General features: G+C 44.9%; 1 protein-coding gene across 3 annotated transcripts in view; it reads left to right on the top strand.

Annotated features, from left to right (window-relative positions):
- Positions 1-236: 236 nt before the first annotated feature.
- Positions 237-18,710, top strand: part of MTUS1 (microtubule associated scaffold protein 1) — a 184,645-nt gene continuing 166,171 nt past the window's right edge. The window contains exon 1 of one of the 3 annotated variants that reach the window (XM_066573401.1): positions 237-397. The gene's annotated coding sequence lies outside the window, so the exon portion shown is untranslated. Of the gene's footprint in view, positions 398-4,922; positions 5,448-18,710 lie in introns of those variants that run through there. The other 2 variants (XM_066573403.1, XM_066573402.1) reach the window with 2 other exon arrangements.

Raw genomic sequence — 18,710 nt, 5'->3', positions numbered from 1 at the left:
CCTGGAATGACCTATGTGCACTTTGATGTACAGAACACCTACGTATACCGGTTTGTAACTTTGATCCTTGTCTTTGTCTTGTTTCAAAGTTCTCAAGAAATGCTTTTTCAAATACTGTTTTCAGGCAGCTCCTCCTCATGGCGCTTCCCCAGGCTACTGAACTTCAGCCTGCGACAGCCCGGCCCCTCCTCTACTTTCCTCTGATTGCAGAACCTGATTCACTGGTAGACACTATTTACTTGGTGTAACTTTACATTCCCGTGTATGCCGGGAAAACGCTTAAAGGGGCCACATCTGTGACTACTTGAGTTTATCTTGAAGCTTCACTAATGCTGGTGTGTAAAATCTGCATATCGGGCTGTATGGGCGCTCCTGAGGATTGAGGCTTCGGAGGAAGGTAAAGTGCTGACTGTGGTGTACTAAGATATGGCTTGTTCTTGAGTAGAGTGCTGCTGACTGCAAGAACATCTGAGGACTGGACTGAGTGTCTTCTGTAGAGCTGGTTCACCTCTTAACAAAATTTGCACTTGGTCTCCGCTTTATTTCTTAGTATGTTTGTGTATGAGTATATATAATATATATGCCCAAAAATATTTATACTAAGAATTGTATTTAGGCGTTAAAATGTTACTTAGTGTATGTTGCGCCTTCCTATTCATGCAGTCCTCTGATAGTGTGGGTTCATCTAAGATGAGACTGCAGAATCTGAAGTGCTCGCTCATTTCCCTTGCATCATGTAATAGTTACATAGTATGTAAGGCTGAAGACACATGTCCATCCAGTTCAGCTTATTACCCCCAAATGTTGAAGGCAAAAAACCCCAATGAGGTAGAAACCAATTTTCTTCATTTAAGGTAAAAAATGTACTTCCCGACTTCAATATGGTAATTGGAATAATCCCCGGACCAACAACCTTTTCTGAAGTTATGATTATGAAATTTAATGTATCGCCCAAGAAAAGCATCCAGGAGCTTTTTGTAGAATTTGCATGGCAGCCATTCAAATAGGTCTATAGACCAGTCCAAGCCGAAGCTGCGCTTAGAAGGTTCTCCATTCTGGTTTGCAGAAGGGGTGATTCCAGCAAACCTTCCGTCTGCTGCCCTTATGCATCCCATGGCGGATGTTGGTGAAGAGAATGACTACATGTAAAATACCCTTCTGTGCCTGCAGGATATGCAGTGATGCGACCTGTAAAATGAGGCCAAGTTGTTTGTCACGTCATTCCAAACTAAATCTGCAGGAGCATGTATGTAGTGTCTGTGATGTACAGCTGAAGCAGGCAGGGTCAAGCATTCAATAGATTTGATCTCAACTTAATTGTATAGCGCATAGGTATCCCGCAGCGTAGTATATAGTAATATAAATTGCATAAGGTTGGCTTCACACGGACATATTTTCTCACGCAATATGCAGTAAATGTTAACATGCACATATTTTGCATGTGCATTTCGACCGTGCAAAAAAATATAAAACAGGCTCTATCTTTCTGTGTATTTGCGCTCCAAGGGTTTACATAGAAGTTAATGGTGGGCAAGGGGTGCAAAAATGCATACGTAATGTGCAAGGAAATGCGTGAAACACTGGAATTACACAGGAAAAAAACACATCTGGAGCGAATTAGCCATTGCAATCAATGCATTTTGCAGCATGCAAATGATCATGCCTTGTGGCCAGAAAAGAACAGTAAAATACATAGGCTGGGGATTAAACATTCAATGAATGCCTGTGATTGGCTGAGCGCTGTGACCAATCACAGCAAGCACTCAGTTGTCATTCAATGACGTTTGGGCACTGCCTCTGTTCACAACGCTCAGCCAAGCAGATCCAGCGCCTTCTTGATGCGGAGATTTTTCATTCTTTGGCCTCCAGAAGACAGACTACTCCTGGGGACGGAGAGAAAAGCTGGACAGCTTACCTAAGCGAGTAAAAATTTTTTTTTTTTTACAGCTTGGGATGATTTTCAGGGAAGGGCTTATATTTTAAGCTCTTCCCCAAAAATAATTGCTCCAGGGCATGCCTTCATCGCATTGCTTTCAAAGGGGCGGCAGCAGCACCAGCCCCATTGAAAGTGATGGGATAGCATCGCGGACCTCTGCCCAGCTGTGACAGCGAATTCCTTCATCCCCGCAGTCCCCGTGGGGATGAAGGAATCCCCTTCCATAGTTGTCACACGTGTCAGGGGAGCGCGATGTACTCCTTATGTTTTCAATGGGGCTGGTACAGCTGCCGCCGGCCCCATTGGGAACAATGGGCAATGGCGCTGACTTTTCTTAGCGCTGCGAGGGTTGAGTAGAGACATCGCAAATGAGAATGAAACCATTGAAAATCATTGGTTTCATTATCATGTGTTTTTACTCACACTCGCATCGCAAGAAAGCCTATCGCCTGTGTGAAGCCAGCCTTATACATAAACTAGGGGATAGTGAGTTACACTAAAAATGGAGCTAGTGAGAATCTGATAGAGATTATAACTACCATAGGTACTAAAATGTATATACCACATGGATGTTACAATTTATCTAAAAGTTGATTGATTTTTCTCACTGGTATGTATTAACCCAAGGGTGGTTATTTCCTGCGCCGGGCCTAGTAAAATTTCCCTGGGTGCACAATGTACTGAATATAAGCAGCGGCGTAGGCCTTTTCATGTCTTCAGCACATTCTGGAGCCTCCGTGTGCCTAGACAAATGTACGCCTGGTCCGACCTGGTATACATCTCTTGTATTATTAATGCTAGTTTCTGGCATAAATTATGCATCGATCAGTCTGGGGCAGTCATGCTCCTCCTTAAAACCCCACCACTTTCCGTAAAACTGCCCGAGCCAATGCAGAAAGGAGAAATGCTGCAAATTTTTGCAAAAAACCTGCTTGTGCAAATATTCGATCTGCACATTGACACTAAACCACACATCAAGCTTTACCTGGTTTTACCTGTGCGCCCTATGGCGGTGAGCTGATAATATCCCTAGTGGTTTTATCTATGTACCTCTTTCCCCAGTACTATCTTATTATATGATATTCTTCATTGTCCTTGCTATTGCAGGTGTTTAGCCTAAAAATAATGCTTGCAGCACTGTTCTTCCTGTCGAAGCACAAGAACCGGACGGAGCCCGTTGTAAATCAATGATCTCCGAGCGAATCTATTCTGCAGTGCGTTAGTTTGTACTATAAACACAGACCATGACGTACGTGAGCAGTGCCTAATGCTGAAATCGGTTTTTGGCTCATTTATAGTTAGTGGATTTTAAATGTTCTATTTCTTTTTTTCCCCTTTGTCCAAAAGAAGCTGGCATTCTTTTATACCAGAGGAGCATTTTGAAGCTTTTAGAGCCAATGCAAAATGTTATAGCAAGATCCCAAACTTTGACCTGTTTGTAGCATTGGTCTATTCTTATGGGATAGATGGCTATTTGGGCCCCATCAAGTTCCTTAGCCTGGGTGTGACCACAGCCTTTGCACTCCTTATAGTCACACACCTAACTAAGGGCTTATTCCGACAAGCCCGGCCGATATACACTGTCCCTCTCTGCAGGGGGAGGAGGCGGGTTGGGAGCAGTGCACTGAGCTCCTGCCTCTCTGCCACTCGCCGCTGTTTGCAATGGAAGGGGCAGGATGCGGGCGGAGCTAAAATCCCTCCCATTGCAAATAGTGGCGAGGGGCAGAGAGATCCCTTGTAGAGAGACAGTTTATCGTCCGGGCGTGAAAACCTGACCGATATACGCATGTCAGAATTAGCCCTAAAAGTAATTTGATATCTGCGATGGGGGCTCTGGTTTTCTGCTCCGTTTGGGGTGCAGTGAAAGGGGGGAATCCCCTGGCTGAATAGGTCTATTTTGTGACTGAACCAAGCAGCGCCAAACGGACCCCATTGACTATAATGGGGTCCGTTCGCTTTCCACTCAGCTGACCGGCTTTTGGGCAGAAGAAAAAGCACAGCATGTAGTGCTTTTTCTTCTAGCACTTTGTGCTGGATCTGCAACGGAACCTCCGACTGGAGGTCCAAACGCAGATGTGAAACCACCGTCATACTGTCCACTTTCGTGGAAATTTAAAGTTCATGGCTGCCTTAAATGGCAGAATAACCAGAATAACTATCGCCTATTCACAGGATAGGTGAGAAGTCTGATCAGTGGAAGTTTTATCATTAGTACCCCCATCAATCCTGAAAATGGGGTTCAGTGTCTCCCTCACTGCACTCCCACAATGAGGAGCAGATTAAATGGAGTGGCAGTCACATGTATGCCGTGCTGTTCCATTAATTGTCAATAGGACGAAGATCGCCGAGCCCTTGTATTCGGCCATCTCCATTGAAATGAATGGTTTGGCCCTGCATGTGTGCTCTGTTCAATCTGACGTCACTGTGGGTGCATGCTGCGAGTCTACCGTGACGAGGGGGACCTGGGACTCCAGATCAGTGGGTTTCTCAATGGTGAAACTTCCCACGATCCAACTTTTATCATCTATCCAATATATAGGTGCTAAATCTATTCCCCTTTAGTTTCTCTTGTGTGTGATTTATAATTTGTACTCCCAAAACTGCGCTAAAGACTGATGGATATATAGATATATGAATTTATATCACATTTTGTTACTTTGCACAATGTTTGTATCCTGTTTGTAAATCATCACAAAAAGTATCAAAATAAACATTTGTTCCCGCAGCCATGGATGTGATAATACATTAGTGTAGCTGGTGTCCCAGATCTACATGGAGGCTTGTCTCCTTGCAGCAGTGCAGGTGTTAATTATACTCCTGTCCTCTGCTTTCTCTTGTGTAATAATGCAGAGTTTCCCCATGCCAAGTATTATCCACACTTGTGGGTGGTAAAAGTGCTTACTGTGCATCCTCTTTACAAGACTCTACAAGGCAGATTATAATTAGACACAGTTGACTAGGAACTGTATCGCTGGTGGTCTCGGCAAAGAGCACGGAGGAAGAAATGTAACCGGACCCTTCATCTCAAAACTTTGTTTCATTAAATGTTTTTTTCTTTCATTCATGCTTTCTTTCTGATTGTTCATTGTCATTGCTAAGCAACTGGGAATGCTGACATGCCTGCGTTTTCAGTTCCACCCCCTTTGTCCTACAAGGATAGGCTCAGCATTGCCCACTCCGCGCTGCACATCCCCGTGGACCTTGATCCTGGGATAGAACTCATCGGTGTTTTCATCTAACCAAGGACTAAACGTGTACTTAATGATCTGGCAGTGGGCATGACTAAACGCTGGCAACGTTTCTAAAGGAAATTCTTTTATAATCCTGGAGCCAGTCAGTAAGCTTCGCCTGCACGCCGCTGCCTGGGAAAGTGCCTTGTGGAAAGCTCTCCAGAGCTGCAAATACTGCAGTACCTCTCGCAGGGAGCATCAGTGATTGCAGAGGAGGGGGACTTTCTATCAGCCACTAAGGGCTTCTTTTGTCTGGCCAGCTAAGGCGGCCAAGGAGGAAGGTGAGTGGACTTAGAACATTCCTTCTACCAGGCATGCGGTGAAAGGAAATGAAGCCTTAAGGGACTTTTGAGAATCTATTTACTAAAATCCAAAGGCCCCGCAGTGAGGTCTTGCACCGTGGCTTGAGTTCCAGCAGAAGCGGCTTGTCTATAGATGGAAGAATAGCTGACAGAGGGCATAATAGTCTTAGCTGCAATAGGACGTCTTATAAGAAATAGCTGTTAAGTGTTTTTATTTACTTTGCCTAAGGACTTTGCGTCTGATCTGTGTGTACTTTAAGGTGTCTCCTTGCCGGATTTTATGGAAAGAATGCTTCGCTTTTCTCGTCATATAACCTGGATTGTGAGCTCTGCTGGCGACTAGAACGGATGTGGGTAATATTGTACACTGCTGCATTATATACGTAACTGGAAATACTATCCATCTGTAACTAGGGGCTGCCGGAGTCACAATGCAGTGCCTGCAACTTTAATTATTAGATGGGGAGCCTATGTAATAGTCTTCTGTTGTCTTTATAGTTTAGTGCATTGTCCCTCTGTATGCAGTGATGTCCCAGTGACGCTGTCTCACTTCTATTATAATCCTCATCAACACTTGGCTCTGTCAGCACATACTGGAATGCTGTGCTCGGGAGAGGGGAATACACCGTCCTGATTGGCGAAGTGCACTACCTCCCATCCCGGCCTCCTACCTATAAGCGGACACAATGGGAGAGGACTGGAGGCTGGTATAAACACACAATCCTGCATTCTGTATTAATGCACTGCAAAAGTGAGCAGAACCTACGCAGATACTAAAAAGTTCTGCAGAATCGGAGCCCTGCCTCACATACCAAATTCTCCTTGAATGATGGTAAAAAAGACTTAGAAAGTGAGAGAATTGTTAACATCTGTTTTCATGAAGGTTATTAATGTTCAGGCTGAGGTTTAGTTTTGCACAAAGTCCACATATAATTAGCTGCCTCCAGTCAGTTTTAATGCCCAGTTCCGGATTCACGCGACCGTATTTGTGCAATACAGAGCGAATAGAATCCATTAAATCAAATGGGTTCACAAGCGCTTATTTGGCGTCTGCTGTTCTGTCGCTCAAAGCAGCATGTTCTACTTTCTAGCACATTTGTGCAGGGAAATAGAACATATGGAACTAATTAAACTAATTGGTCATTTCAATGGCCGAGATATTGATTGCGTGCTTTTTTACATGTGCAAAAGACAGTAAAAATAGAACGCAGTTGTGCATGCAAAGACTCAACACCTGATGTGCAAAAATGTGGCGCAAATGTGCGTGCAAATTAAGGTCTTGTGCACTTTATGCACTGGTCCAGCATTCAGAAGTGGACAGGAGAAACTTTATTGTGCATATATCAAAAAGATGAAACTATGGCATTAGTATTTTTATTTTTGGTACCCTTTGAAGGGAATAATGGGAGGAGGGGTTAGCAGGCGTATGTGAAGAGGGTCTTGGTGTGAATGCTTCATCCGTTCCCAACCTGTGCCATAATGGTTCTGATGAGCTGCCGTAATATTACGGTGCAGTGGCAGCGTGGGCTCCGGAGCTGTGCCTACACAATCACTTACAGGTACCAGCTCTGTTATAGCAGATTATACTTGTATATTGAAACTGTAATCTTGGCTGTTTAAAGGGTTTTTCTGGACAAAGCAATTGATGATTGTCTGAGACCTGCCACTTGACAGTCAGCTGATTTTCCTGCCTACTGTCAGTACAGAGGGGCTGGATGTAGCCATTGGGGTCGGAAGAGTCCTATTGGGCTTCACTATAATTGACATCAATGGGTACTGAAGCCTGCTATCACACTCACGTCTCCGCCTCTGGGGTTGGACACGGAAATGTAATGGGAAGCAGCGCTCCTATTGATTTAAATGATTATCTGCTGCACTGACAATAAGCTGGATGCTCAGCTGATCGCTGGGGATCCCAAGTGGCGGGTCCCTGGAGGTTATCTGTTGAAAACCCCTTAACTACTGGGGTCAATGCTGACACTGGCCTGTAAGCAGTTACAGTGCTAAAATGCCATAGTGGTGTATTGATGGTTTGCCAAACAACGCCCAATAGACAATGTTTGACTGGGGTACCTAGAGCCCACCAGTAAAATTGATTTTCGGGGGCCCACTATACAGCTACATGCAGATATTTCCAGATCTGCTTTTGCCAGTTCGTGGCCGCTGCCACGGACCTATATGTAGCGGCAGGAAGTGGACCCCTGCTCTCAATACGTGAGGGTCCTAAGGATAGTTTTTATGACCTATCATGGGAAGGGTGAGTTATGCAGTTGCCGCAGCACAAAGTGTCTTGTCGTGTGGTTTTGAATGGCACAGTTTTCAAATGTATAAATGGCTACATGGTTTTGTATGTAGACGGCAGTATTTCTCGCTAAACTGTGCAGACATTATCAATTTAAACATTACCCACAATTTGTGGCATAACTACATGTCAACGTGGCACACATCTTGCAGATGCCCTGTGAATGCAGTGTGCAGACTTGCCCTTTAAAAGGTTCCTTGAGGGATTCATTCTGTAGGAAACTACAGAACCTAAATCCCCAACTACAGACCCCAAACCGCCTCCCCTCCAAATGCATACCAGAACCCCCACAAATACAGATGTGAGACCAGATTCCAAGGATGCAATGCCAGAAGACACACAAATAAGACTTCCTACGTGTTACCTGATTATGAGGCCAACAGCAGGGCAGGTAAAGGGAGTAAGAAAGGACGCTCACTCCAAATCTGGCAGCCAGAGGATGCAATGCTTCCACAAGCCTCATGTAGTAGTACTTCCTTTAGGCACGGTGTGATCCTAATTGCAGCATCCTCTGGGCGTAGTGTCGGTGTCTCTACAGTAATTGTTCGTTCTCGCATAGCGAGTGTCCATGCTGACGCCAGGACCGCTAGGTAATATCAGACATCGCTTAGACATACAACAGTTGGTTGTATGAGATATGACCAATGCAACCAGCCATTCGACGGCTGTGTCACTACCCACTGCTACTGGCACAGGCACTTGGTGTGCCATAAAGAACAATTATTACAGGTGTAGAGAAGTTTAACTTGTGTGATAACTTTTTGCAGAAAGTTAACTAATGGGTTGTCTAGTTGTAAACTACTCATGGCCTATCCTCAAAATAAGACATCAATAGTAGATTAGCTGGTGTCCATTGCTCTGACTGCCTGCTGATCAGCTGTTTGCCAGGCTGGTATACTGTTGGGCACAACGGACTTCTGTAGGAAGCAGACAGATCCTTTCTTAGGCCTCATGTCCACGCGCGCACGTAGATTCCAAGTGCAAAGACCTGCAGCAGAATCCACCCGTGCATACAGCCATGGACATTTTCTCACCTGTCCGGTGCAGTGTGGGTCTTCTCCATCCTGGCCGTATCTTTTTTTTTTTCTTCTGCACTGCAGAATGTACTGGCTTTTTTTTAATGAAACTCCTGCTTTCCTGCGGATCCGTGGCACGTCTGCAGTGTCAGCATTTTTTTCCTGCGAGTCGCGCGCCAGGAAAAAATTGCATCTGCAGGTATTTAATTACCTGCAGATGCCCAATGATTGTCTATGGGTATATTGAACCGAGGATCATTTGCAATTCAATTATGCCCGTGGACAGTTATGCATTAAAGGGGTTGTCCCGCGCCGAAACGGGTGTTTTTTTTTTTTTATTCAATAGGCCCCCCGTTCGGCACGAGACAAACCCAATGTATGTGTTAAAAAAAAACAAAACGTTTAGTACTTACCCGAATCCCCGCGCTGCGGCGACTTCTTCCTTACCTTAGCAAGATGGCCGCCGGGATCTTCACCCACGATGCACCGAGGGTCTTCTCCCATGGTGCACCGTGGGCTCTGTGCGGTCCATTGCCGATTCCAGCCTCCTGATTGGCTGGAATCGGCACACGTGATGGGGCGGAGCTACGCGATGATGCGTAGAAGGGGGCGGAGCCAGAACTCCGCTCGTGCCGAGACCCAAGAGAAGGGAGAAGACCCTTCTGCGCAAGCGCGTCTAATCGGGAGATTAGACGCTGAAATTAGACGGCACCATGGAGACGGGAACGCTAGCAACGGAGCAGGTAAGTGAATAACTTCTGTATGGCTCATATTTAATGCACGATGTATATTACAAAGTGCATTAATATGGCCATACAGAAGTGCTTTCCCCCACTTGCTTTCTCGGGACAACCCCTTTAATATAGTGGCCAGGCTTGTTGCAGGTCAAGTTCCCATTGAAATAATTGGCTCTTTGCCTACAATTCCAAGCCTGGCCACTAGAGTTAAAACAGAGCTGTCTGCTCCCTGCAGAAATCATCTTGGTGTGCAAGCACATTGGTCTGACAAACAGCTCGTCAGCAGGGGGTCCCAGGCAAGGGGACCCCTTTTAATCTATTATTGGCTTACCCTGAGGATAAGCTTTCTATAGTTTTAGAACCAGAGAACCCCATTTTAACCCACAAAAATATTCTCATTTCAATACAAAGTGCATTGTAAAGCAATTAGGAGTAAAGGCCCTTTTACATACGATTATCACTCAAAAGCCATCTTTCAAACAATAATCGTTGTGTGTAAATGTGCCCATCTTTCACTTTTCTGCCAAACGATTACTTTAAAATCCATCCTTCTGCAGAAAAGCCGATGGCAGGGACTTCACGCTGTGTGAATTGAGCGCATAGAGCGCTGATAACATTTTCTCAGCTGTCAGCTCCACGGCAGAGCAAAGGGAATGTATTCAGAGAACAGACCACCAGCTGTTCTCTGAATAGAACTCCCGGTGGCTCTCATGCATTAATAAGCTACTAATTGGCATTAGTACCAATTAGTAGTTTATGCAAAATGATTGCTCGAAAGCCATCTTTTGAGCGATCATCTTTGTGTGTAAAAGGGCCTTAAGCAAACTGACAGTTATCATAATGTGTTAAGTCCCCAGTTAAACCCTGCTACATCTGTACTGTAGGCACTTCTGCACTGTGCTAGAAAGATGTGGAGGTGAGGGGGATTAACATTCATTGGCCCTTTCCCCTATTAAGACTATTTCTGGTTCTTGGCCTAGCTCAACAGACATCACTATAATATGCTTCTGCATCTGGCTCAGGGGTCACTGGAGAATCCTATGACTCCCCAGGTGGACCTGTCCAAACCTGCCTCTAGGCCTGCTGTGTACAGATGACTGTATGGGTTTAGCAGCCTTACAGGCTGCCTGTTATATTTAAAGTTGGACATAGTAGACTGCAATACAGAAGTATTACAGTGTATTATGAATTATCACATGGCCGATTATTCCGGTCTCCTACTGGGACTTAGGAAAAAGAAGACTTAAAGCCCTTTTGCACACAATGATTATCACTCAAAATTCGCTCAAAAGCCATCTATCGAGCGATAATCGTTGTTTGTAAATGTGTGCCCATCATGCATTTACCGTGCACTTTTCGTCCATCGCTGAGTTGAGCTCAGCTTAAAATCAGTCGTCCCTGATGAGAGGGACCGCACGCTGAGTTTTCTGGAGGCAGCGCTGATAACATTCTCTCAGCTGCTGTCCTGCTGGAGAACAATAGTGATTAGAGATGAGCGAGCATACTCGTTAAAGCAAATTACTCGAGCGAATATTGCCATTTTCGAGTACATGCCTGCTCGTTCGAAAAGATTCGGGGCCGGCGGGGGTGAGTTGTGGGAGTTAGCGAGGGGAGAGAGAGATCCCCACCCTCGCCGGCCCCCCAAATCTTTGCGGGCAAGCAGGCATGTACTTGAAAATGCCCATACTCGCTCGAGTAATTTCCCTTGAGTACTCTTGCCCATCTCTAATAGTGATGTATTTAGAGAACAGACCACCTCCTGTTAACTAAATACATGTAAATGAAGCTAGTTTCTACTAATGCGCTGATTAGCCCATTAGTAGCTAATGCAAAATGATTGCTCAAAACTGTCAGTTTCTGATAAATTTTGAGCAATCATCTTTGTGTGTAAATAGGGCTTTAGTCTTGTAGGAAAAAAATAATTAAATTGCTTATTTTCACTTAAAGGTGTTTTGCTTTGTTTAAAAAGAAAATGGGATGCATAATTGATATTGCATCATATGTAGCAATCCGTACAATAGGCAATAAAATGAGCACACTAATTAGCTTACATGGTTAAAGTACAATGCCAACAGTATGAATGATTCCAGCAACAAACATGCCATGCTCAGCGGACTGACGAGGGACACTGGGGAAAATTTCGATAGTTTTCTGGTGCAAAATTGTGCTAGAAAACGGATGTGCTTTGTGCCACATTTACTATGTGTTAGACACTTTCGTACAGCTTTTTTTTTATTTTTCTGTCTAACAAAAGGGCATTCTTTCGTAGAAAGGGGGCATGGCCAAAAACTGCGCCAAGAAGGTGCTTTTTTTAACTTTTGTAAACAAAGCTAATTTAAAAGGTGGTATAAACGTGGACTAGGCATTAAGATTCAACAGGTTTACCGTTTTAAGACTGGTTAGTCTAAGTCTGTCCTGTATAACAGGCGACTCGCACATGCGTTCAGAAAACGCCACTCATTCGCGCCATTTTTATGGCGTTTTCACATGACAGTTTTTATGCTCATTTTTTTTGTGAGCCAAAACCAGGAGTGGGTCCAAAATACGGAAGACATGCAAATCTTTCCATTATACCTTCCCTCCACTCCTGGTTTTGGCTCACAAAAAACTGAACATAAAACAGTCGTGTGAAAGCGTCCCTAGGGCTTTTACCCACTAGCGTCCTTTTTTTCACTGTGATTTCGCTACGTTTTTCCCCAAATGTCTATGGGACTTTCTAATGTTAAAATCGCATTGCACAAAAATCGCAGCAACGCAAACTTGCGATTTTTGTTTTTTTGTGCGATGCAATTTTAACATTAGTATGTCCCATAGACATTTAAGGAAAAAGCAGCGAAATTGCAGCGAGAAAAAAACGCTAGTAGGTAAAAGCGCTTACTGTGATTTGGAGTGGCATTTTTGAACGCATGTCACAGCGTTGGACAGCGCTTTGTAGCGTACCCCATCATTGTGATGTGTGATGAGGTGCATTAACCGCTAAAAGGCACATAATTGAACAGACAGCGCTTAAAAATCGTGGCATTGGAAGCGCTGCACTCGAGCGCATGTCTGCAAGGTCCCATTGAAATCAATGGTGGTGTTATACTGCAGTTAGCGCAGCGGGGCCTCGAGACGCCACGCTAATCGTGATAAAAGTTGGTGTACATGAAAGGCCTTAGGCAGTATTAGTAAATCTGCCTTACTGTCTTTCTTACAAAAAAATGTGTTTGAGCACAGTGCTGATATAGTCCAACATGGCAGACATTGTTGGCAGTCTATAGTCAGCTGGTGGCTGTTAATTATTCCCGCGGCTTTCTCCAGCAGTCATGTGATGGGCTGGTTAGGAGGTTAAATTTACTAGTTAATGTTTTCCTTGGTGGTCACTGCACATATTTGCTGTATGTTGAATGTTGTATGGACCCCACAATATTTCAGCGTTACCGGTATCTCTTGGGCCCCCCATGTATTGACTCTACGGGCGTCTCCTGCCCTCTTTTTGTGGCACTCTACATATGACTAGATGAAGCCATGCATGTGTCGTTTTTGCACTTCATGGGAGTTGTGAAACAGTTGACTGAGCAACTGACGGACTACAATGTAAACAGCCTCGTGTTTAATCTGCTCCCTTGCTGGAGTCAACGTGGAGGAAACCCTCATACTCCCGATAGGTGTCGGGTTTTCACACGATTGTGGAATATTTTGATATGCCAAAAATGGTTTAGCCGACAATACATCCTTTAGGGCGTGTTTATATGTGGTGGAAATGGTGAGGTATTTCTGCAGTAACCGTCACGACACCTCACCACATTCCTGCATCCAATGCATGGCGGCATCTGGCCAGCGGCGCTGCTCTCACTAGTGGCCGTTGGGAGTCGGGGAGCGTTGACAGTGTGAAGACCTCAGAGGTGAGGGGAGCTTGGTATCTTTGGAAAAATACTACAGATAGGCCACCTGCAGATGGGCGGAAATTCCGCGGCGGGATTTCCCCCCGGAATTTACGCCTGTGGAAGCTGCCATAAGATTGCGTTAGCAAACGCAATCCTAGGCAGAGGGCTGCAATTTGTCCGCGCGGCAAACAAATCACGACATGCTCTATTTCTGAGCGGGGCAGCCAGCACATCAAACAGCCGGAGCCGCGGAAGCACAGTGAGTACGCGCTGGTCCCTGCAGGGACTCTGGTCCCGCTGCGAGAATTCTCGCAGCCGGATCCGACCTGGCCGTCTGCAGGCGGCCATAGGCACCTAATTTTGTTTTGGATGTGGAAAACATATTTTCGCTACGTGTAAATGTGCCCTTAAGTTTTATTATAGCCATCGGGTTTAGTTAAATTAGACCTTGTAGCAATCAGACCAGAAAAGTTTCGGCACCTCTGGTCTAAAAGTTTTGGTACCCCCTACTCTTTGCTGCCTATAAGAACCACTCACAGAGCAGCTCTCGTTCTACCAGAGCAGTTTATGAAATGTAAGCAGCGCTGTGATTGGTTGCTATGGCCAACAGGTTTTTTTTTTATAGCTTTGATATGAGGCCCTTCATGCAGACCGTTCTGTGTATACATGTGTGTGAGGGTATACATGTGTGTGAGGGTATACATGTGTGTGAGGGTATATTAATGAGACACCTTGCTAAATCGGCAATGTATTTGTTCCTTGCTCCACATGACCTGTTGTGGTGGGAAATGTTCCCTGTCAGTCTGTCTTATCAGCGTCTTATCGGCTCTGTTTACCGTTACCTGGATGAACTTGTAAGTGCGGCCTTGACAACTAGTGAGAAAATCTGCATCAAAACACTCCACATTTGGCCGGGCTCACACCAGCCTATGGTAAACACTGTGTATACAACGCAGCATTTTACTGACGTGTGGAGCTGCGGTCACCTTGATGGTGGTCGTGTAGGCCTGCGCATGACGGCGAATCTCACACACTGGCCTGCATCGGCTTCCTTTTTTTCCCTTTTATTTCCTAGTAATATGCGTATAAAACAGCGTTTTGCTACACACCCATAAACATGCGCATGATACGTGGTAAAATAGAGCATGCTGCATTTTTTCTGTGCATATTACTCTCAATATAAATACATAAGTGGGGATCAATGAAAATCGTTGTACTTTCACGGACTTAATTCACCGCGTATTACGCGCACAGAATACACAATTGAATTACGCTCGTGCGTGCCCACCTTGGGCCAGTCTCACACAGACTTCAGTAAAAGCACTGATTTTAAACGTGTCCTCTTACAGCGGTTTTTAAACTGTGTTTTCAAATATTTTTGGCTCACCACCATTGCAGTGGGTGATCTGGGGCGTTAAAAATGGTGGAAAAAAATTCAATGGGTCTTATTTTCTATGTTCAGCTGATCTAAGGCCACTCTCACACACCGCTTCTTACCGTGGCGTCCCTAGCGCAGCGTTACCCGCAGTACAACACTCCTATTGATTTTAATGGGGTTTTTCAGACCTGCACTCGAATGCGGCATTTCTAACACCATAATTTTCGAGCACAGTCTGTTCTATTTTAGCGCTTTCTAACGCACCTCATCACCCATCACAATGATGTGCGTTATAAGGCGCTGTCAAACACTGCAATATGCATTCAAAAACACCACTCAAAATCACGATTAAAAATGCCACGATTTCGAGCAGCGTTTTCTGAATGCTTGTATGAGAGTGGCCTTAAAGTGTGGATTTTGATGCTGATTTTTCTGCAACATTTCCACTGTGTAAATGTACCCTAATGCCACTCCGAGGCGTTTGTAAATGCAGTGTTTTTGCTAGGTGAGCAGCTTTGTACCGCTTTTCCTCATTATAGGCAATCACTCGTGGCGGAGCAGGATTGCCTTCCAAGTATAGCGGCTTAGCGGTGGGTCCGTAGGTGACTATAGAGACACATTCTTGATCCACAGGTTCTTTCGCAATGGAGACATCGGTTTCCAAGTGGAAGATGGTCCCAAAAAGCGTTGGCTTGACGTTCTTTGCATTTAATGTTTATTTTTCACCATCCATTAGTACTACTTCGACGTTCACAGTGGTGTTGGTAATGGTTGATCCCCAAATTGAGCGCTTAAGGGCCAGGGCTTCCCAGTTCTCGATGTCTATGCCACAGTTTTTAAGGTTAGCTTTAAGTCCCTCTTTTGCTGTCCACCAACATTCTGTTTTCTGTTAAGTTCAGAGTATAGTAGTTGCTTTGGGAGACGGTAATCGGACATTCGCGCAATGAGGTCAATTTAGCGAAGTTGATGGTGGTCTTTGCTTCTTTCAGGATGCTGACATTTGTCCGCCTGTCTTCCCAAAAGATTTACAGGATTTTTTGAAGGCAACACTGATGGGATCATTCCTGAAGTTGAGTGACGTTTGTAGACCACGTTTCGCAGTCTTATAACGAGGTTGGAAGGACAATAGCTCTATAAGCAAGCATCTTGGTATCCCTACGAATGTTCCTCTCCTCAAACACTCTACTTCATTCGAAAAAAAGCTGCACTCAGAGCTCAGACCGTGTTGTATTTCGTCGTCGATGTAAGCTTTTGTGGCGAGGTGGCTACCAAGGTAGCAGAAATGGTCAACACGTTCCAATGTTACACCATTAAAGGGGTTGTCTCGCGAAAGCAAGTGGGGTTAAGCACTTCTGTATGGCCATATTAATGCACTTTGTAATATACATCGTGCATTAAATATGAGCCATACAGAAGTTATTCACTTACCCACTCTGTTGCTGGCGTCCCCGTCTCCATGGCTCCGTCTAACTTCAGCGTCTAATCGCCCGATTAGACGCGCTTGCGCAGAAGGGTCTCTGCCTTCGGCTCGGTCTGGCATGAGCAGCGTTCTGGCTCCGCCCCCTTCTACGCGTCATCTCGTAGCTCCGCCCCGTCACATGTGCCGATTCCAGCCAATCAGGAGGCTGGAATCTGCACACGTGATGGGGCGGAGCTACGCGATGACGCTTAGAAGGAGGCGGAGCCAGAATGCAGCTGCTGCCGGACAGACCCGAAGGCAGAAGACCCTTCTGCGCAAGCGCATCTAATCGGGCGATTAGACGCTGAAGTTAGACGGAGCCATGGAGACGGGGACGCCAGCGCAGGGAAGGTAAGTGAATAACTTCTGTATGGCTCATATTTAATGCACGATGTATATTACAAAGTGCATTAATATGGCCATACAGAAGTGCTTAACCCCACTTGCTTTCGCGAGACAACCCCTTTAAGCTGTATTTCTGGCATTGCAGAAGAATTAGTTGATGCCTGCTGATAGAGCACTTTGGTTTTCTCGATGTTAAGTGAGGCCAAGCTTTTCGTATGCTTATGCAAAGATGTTTAAATTGGCTTGTACAGCTTTTAGCGCAGTAACAACGCAGGCAAAGTAAGCTGATGACCTCACCACTTTCATTTTCCTGGTGGCATAGAACGATGCATTCAAAAACATGGTAAAACACTGTACGCAGCGTTCTTGACAGCGCTGAAAGTGCTCCCCATTGATTTAAATGGGCGATGCATCGTGTTTAAATACACTTGAACATCTGAAAACGGAACAGACAGCGCTCAGAAAACATGGTGTTAAACGCTTTCTAGAGCTAGTCTGAGAAGCCCCATTGAGATCAATGGAAACATTTTACAGCGCCTAGTGCTGCGTTTCAAATGCCATGCTTAAAGCTGTAAAAAGCGGGTTGTGAGCGTGACCTAAGGGTGCTATTAGATCAGCGCTAGAATTCCCATTTTAAGTCAAGAAACAAAGTTTGATAATATGTTAAAGTGAAAGGCTGCATGTTAGATATTGTCCAGTTGTAAAGTTCACTTCGGAGGGTGCTTTGCCTGTAATACCAAGGTTGGCCACTGCAGTTGAAACAGAACTCTCTGCTTCTTGCAAAAGTAAGCCCAGTGTACAAGCACACTGGCTTGACAAACTGCATGAGCACACCGAGCTTAGTCCACCAGCATACTACATTGGCAACAGCTGATCAACGGTAGGCCTGGGCATTGGAGGATTAAAAAAAAAAAATTAAAAGCTGGCCAATGACCTTGCATCTTGGAGAATACGTTCATTAGCTGTCATGCATAAGATCCGGCAGTTATGTAACATGCCACTCTAGAGAATCACTACTGCATGGAGTTTTATGTCCAAATGACTATTTTTTATGAAGTGATTTACTCATCCATAAAACTGCATGCAGCGGTGATCCTCCAGAGAGGTATGTTACATAACTGCCGGATGTTCTGCATGACTGCTAATGAGCCGTGTGTTCTCAAAGATACTTTGTCATTGGTCAGCTTTTGCTTTATAGTCTTAGTATGTTCTTGAGACAACCATGAGTAAGGACACAGCTTGTGCAAAGCACATTGAAAGTTCTGCAGACTTTTAAATGAATGGTGTTCCTGGATTTTAATAGATGGACTTTTCAATCTTCATTCCCTGAGAACCTCAAGACTCGCTGATCTACGAGTGGTCTTAGCACCACCATAGGATATTCCCCTGGCTTTGAAGAACAGTAAGGTCTGAGATGGGTGAGCTGGCTCTGTTGGTAATAGATGACTATGAATTCCCGTTTACTTGTACTGTAATAGTAACCATTATGGGACTAAAACTTTTTTCAGTAGTGGAAAATCAGCTTAGTGAAGAAGTATTGTGCAAGTTTTATAGAAGTTACTACATGTGGTTTTAATGGAAACAATTCTAGCAATACTTCCTAGACTTGTTTCTTTAAAGGAAGTCTGTCAGGTCATTTTCTTATACAAACACAATAAACTTGCAGATGTGGGACTTAATGAGGAAAAATATGGTACTGTCTTATTTGCTTATACACGGGGACCCCTCCAAAGAAATGCCCAAGAAGGGCTTCCTGTGCCACATGCTAATTAGTGTTGGATTGTCCGATGGGTGGAGCTGGAGATATTGTGCTGCGAACAAGGCGGTGTTAAGTAGGAGAAAGGTGAACTGCGTAGACTACTTGGAGAGGAGAGCTGCCTATTGGACTGTCCACCGCTAATTGGCATATAGTGCTGGAAGTCCTTCTGGGGTATTTCTCTGGCGGTATTAGTGTATCTTGACGCCACCAGGAACTCCTGCTAGAGTCAAGTTTGACAGGCAGTTGACGCCCCCTGATGCTGATTAACTGCACAGCATGGTGGTAAGCTAGGTCATGGAAGGGCGCTAAAAGCAGGGGGAAAGAACATGGAGGTGCCCCTGGTGCAAACGGAAAACCTTGGCCAGCGACGCACAACACAG

The sequence above is a fragment of the Eleutherodactylus coqui genome, chromosome 7 (assembly GCF_035609145.1).
Source record: "Eleutherodactylus coqui strain aEleCoq1 chromosome 7, aEleCoq1.hap1, whole genome shotgun sequence".
Lineage (NCBI taxonomy): Eukaryota > Metazoa > Chordata > Amphibia > Anura > Eleutherodactylidae > Eleutherodactylus > Eleutherodactylus coqui.
This window is presented reverse-complemented; position numbering and strand designations above follow the sequence as displayed.